Below are 4,627 nucleotides of genomic sequence, written 5' to 3'. Positions count from 1 at the left end.
GAGACAGCCACTGGGACTTAGGAATGGACTAAAGGGATGGCCTCACTTAGAATATTCAACAGAAGAAAAGACCCAAATTGCTTAAAAGATAAACGGACAATGACACATTTGAGGGGAAAGCTATACTCTATAAACTAAACTCTATAAGAGAGTTTAGCGAGAAGTCAAAGTGAACTTCAGTAAAAAAAATATGGATACAAGTATCTCGTAGTGCTTGTAGATACCCTTTTAGGAATAGATAGAAGCTTTCCTCACCAAGTAAGAGACAGCCACCATAGTCATCAAGAAGATATTGGAAGAAATCTTTCGAGATTTGGAGTGCCCAAGGTAGTCTGGTCAGACAACGGCCCTACTTTCGTTGCCAAGGTAGGCCAGGGTGTGGCCAAATATTTAGAGGTTGATTGAAAATTACATTATACTTACAGACCACCAAGTTCAGGACAGGTAGACTAAGTAAAGAAAACTCTAAAAGAGATGCTGATCAAATTGACCATGGAGACTGGCACAGACTGGGTGGCACTCCTTCTCTCTTGCTCTCTTTCGAGCAAAAAATAACCCTCCCAGATTCAGCCTTATCCCCTGTGCGATCTTATATGGGGCCTCAGCTCCTCTGACTGTATTAGATGATGTTACTGAACCAACATGTCATAGTAATAATGATTTGTATGCCAGGCTAAAAGACCTACAGGTGATACAGAAAGAAATCTGCTCACACCTAACAGCAGTCTATGCCCTGGGTACCCCTGAGACCTCTCATCATTTCCAGGTCAGAGACTCGACTACATATGATGACACCGAACCCAGACACTCGAGCCTCACTGGAAAGGACCGTACCTGGTGCTGCTGACTACCCTGACAGCCGTCATGTCTCATCCCTCACCAGCTGTGTACTCACTGTTGGGGCTGAGAGCTGGGACCTAGAGGGACACTCAGATATTCAAAAAGCTCCCGAGACTTGCACATCATATAAGTGGATACATGAGAGATGAGACTGGGAGGTTGCTATAATGCTCACTTGAGGAGTGTGTTTTAGAAACAAAAATTCATGTTTGCCCCGGGTTCCATCTGGATAGGTGTAGAGATAGGCTTGATTTCTATTGCAAGTGATGTAACATTACATGTGCTAGTACTCCTAACACTTCTTGGGACTGTGCGTTAGGGATCACCACCTGTATAGGTTTAGAAGTTCTAAGAGACAGTCATGACCTTGGTGTGTAGGTACAGATAGTGTCCAGATTGGACTCCTGATGCTAAAGACTTAATAAGATCTTAAGGCTAAGTCTACATACTACAAGGACAGCTACAAGGACATCTATCGGGACTCTGTTTGGGAACCTCTCCAGCCATCCATAAGCATTTGTATAACCAAAGAGTAATTAGTTCTAGGACAGCTGCCACTCATTATCTGGTACCAGGACCCAATCAGTGGTGATTATACAGTACTGGACTCACCTCTTGTGTGTCCACAAGTGTGTTCAGGCCAGCAATAGATTTCTGTGTGCTAATAAAATTAATCTCCAGGATTTATTATCATTCTGCTGATGATTTTAAAGATGTGTTTGACCTCTTACCTAAAAGCTTCAAACGAGAGCCCATTTCTCTCTCTCTTGCCATACTGTTAGGAGTACACATTGCTGCCGGGATAGGAATGGGAGCTGCTGTGTTGGCTACAGGACAACGATGTCTTAATGCTCTTAACATGGCCATTAACAAAAATTCAGAGACACTAAAAAATCCATCATCAACTTAATAAAAAAAAGAAAAATTCTTTGACCTCCTTGTCAAAAGTGGTACTACAAAATAAAAAAAAATAGATTTACTGTTTCTAAAAGATAATATATAAAAGACTATATACTGCCCTCAAAAAAGGGTGTTACTTTTACCATACTCGATGCTCTAGCTAGACTGTTACTTATAATTAACTTGGTTTTAGTTTTTGGCCCACACGTGACAAATAGACTAATTGTTTTTGTTAAGTATCGGGTGAATACTGTTCAGTTAATGGTTCTGAGACAACAGTACCAATCAATTAGGACAACTGGTAAAGCCATATACAAGACTTGATATCAAAATTCTAAGATTAGAATTACTTAGTAGAAGAAGAGGGGAATGAGAGATAGAGTTTTAAATTAGCCCAAAACTCAGCAACAGGACCTGACTCAGGAAGACAGATTGGTAAAAATGCAAGAATGCAAGAGAACTACTTTGCTTATCACCCAGTGAGAGGAACTGTTCTTTGTTCTGCCCCTCAGATGTTTATTTAAGCCCCTACTGTGCCCTCCAGCCATTTCATCCTGCAGAGAGTCCTGCAGAGAGCGTTCCAGGAAACCTGAAACCCAAGACTAAACAGAGGTGTTTCAAACGCAGATGCTTCATCAATTCTGACAACCTTTTAGCCTTACAGGACAAGAGATAAAAATAATGAGGACCTGAAGACCTGACCCTTCTCCTGATTTAGTAGCTCTGTTCCAGGAACCAGGGGGCCATAAAACCTTTTGGCGTCCCCTTATCTCCTGGAGCCATAAAACTATCCTGTAACTTGTGGTACATTCCCCTTTGACATCTCCTTATCCCCAGGAGCTCACAGACTCTGCCTTTAAATACTCTTTCTCCCAGCCTCTCAGGGTCCAACTCCACTGCCCCTGTGTGGAATATGAGTCTCGACCCCAGTGCACTGGTTCCTATCGATAAACCTCATATGATTATAGCAAGAATGGTCTTATGTGAGTTCTTGGGGGAGGGGTCACATCATTCAGAGACTTGAGTGAGGGTCTCCCTGCTCTAGGCATCTTTCACTTGCAGCCCTGACTGAAAAACAACTTTCTTAACATTCTTTAAAAAATTCCATTTTAAAAGATCCCTTAGGGGACCAATTGACTTGAAAAGTTGGCCACTCGGGCGTGCAGATGATCTGCCTTTGTCCCTTTTTGACCTCCACTGACAAGTTATGGACACTCCCTCACCTCTGCCCAGTGGTCTAGGGTGAGAGTGTGTGTAGGATGTAATGTTCTGACCTATTTTTCCAGAATACACAATGATAAAGACAAAGACAAACAGATAAGAGACACAGAGATTCATAAGGCACCAACCGTTTCTACTTCTTAACAAACTCGACAGAGAAAGAGTCCTAGAAGGCAAGCAACAGGCAACAGAAACAACTGATCAGGTTTACACCCAACAAACCTTACTCTGGAGGCTAATAGGCATCCCTGGTCCTCCCCGTACCCTTGGGCGTCTCCCAAGTTGGCAGTCTGAGATCCCCTAGTATGTCTACCGTTCTCAGTCCAAACGCTCTTATGAGCACCTGAAGAGATGATCCAGAACTTCCTTCCTAAGTCTAGATGCACAGACAGGAAAACAGAACAGCTGCTGCTACAAAATGCAGCCTGAGCACTCTCACTTGTGCTCGAGATGCCTATACAGAATGTACCCTGAGAGGTCTCATGGATGCTCAAAGACTACTACAGAATGCAGCCTAAAAAACCAAGTTGAACACTCCCACTTGACTGGTAATTAGAGAGCTTGGACACATAATCAAAAAGACAGAACAGTTAAAGTCTCCTCCTTAACTCCGAGAGTGGTCTCGGTGTTGAGACCTGGTCATAAATCCCAGACAAGCCCACAAGTGAAAGACTCTAAGACAGAGGAGAATGTCGCTCCAGTCGTAAGGACACCTACCACCCCAAAAATACATAGGACTCAGTCTTGATGTTAAAACAAGAGCTTTATTTGGGATACCAGTGCACTGGGGCTCAACACGGTCCTCACACAGGAGGGATGTGAAGAGCCTCGAACAGCAGAAATGTACAGCTAAAATAGTCATTTAAGATTACACAGTTTCATTAGCTCAGCTAATTTGGTGCCAAGGATAGCTGACTTCTTGTCTTGGAGTTCCTAGGCCAAGGCCACAACCATATCAATGCAGTCATTTCAGTACCAAGGATGTCTGACTTGGGAAAAGTTTTCAATTAGCAATAATCGTGCCTCGGATAAACCTCATTGGCTACGATTCTGCCACTGCGCAAAGCTATGTCTGACATGATATATGTTTTCCTGTCCTGGCATTCCTAGGAAAATGACCAAGGATATCTTACTTCGCAGATGTTTCTCTCCTGAAGTTCCCAGGACAAGGCTATAGCTATGACAGCACAGCTATGTTAGTACCAAGGACATCTAACTTCATATAGGTTTTCCCATCCTGGGGCAAAATCTATAGTTGTTCAGCTTCCCAGAGATGTGTCCTTCCTTGTAATTGCCCTGTAGTAAATACCATCTATACCATCTGTTCTTATGGTCAGGCAGCTTCCTGGAGAGTCGGTGGGAATGTGCTTTCTGTACTTTCTGGTCTATTGTGTAACATCTAAGGGCTAAACAAGGGCCAGCTTAAAATATTCTCATTCTTAAGAAATGGCTACAGTAATACGAAACAGGGATCTTTCAAGAGCATTACAGCCTGTTGGGTTACTCAAACTGCTATATCAAGACATACATATAGAATTATTATAGATTTAAAAGATTTTTATGCTGTTTCTTCATATATTATTCACTATATAGATATTTTATTAACTTATTTATACAAAGGAGTTGTATTACAAAATTTTGCTATTATTCAACAAGCTTTTAAAAT

The 4,627-nt window shown here is 42.1% G+C and overlaps 1 pseudogene; it reads right to left on the bottom strand.

Annotated features, from left to right (window-relative positions):
* Positions 1-3,906: 3,906 nt before the first annotated feature.
* Positions 3,907-4,029, bottom strand: LOC120099617 (U4 spliceosomal RNA; annotated as a pseudogene).
* Positions 4,030-4,627: the final 598 nt, after the last annotated feature.

This window comes from Rattus norvegicus, chromosome Y, assembly GCF_021556685.1.
Source record: "Rattus norvegicus strain SHRSP/BbbUtx chromosome Y, alternate assembly SHRSP_T2T, whole genome shotgun sequence".
In the NCBI taxonomy this organism is placed as follows: domain Eukaryota; kingdom Metazoa; phylum Chordata; class Mammalia; order Rodentia; family Muridae; genus Rattus; species Rattus norvegicus.
This window is presented reverse-complemented; position numbering and strand designations above follow the sequence as displayed.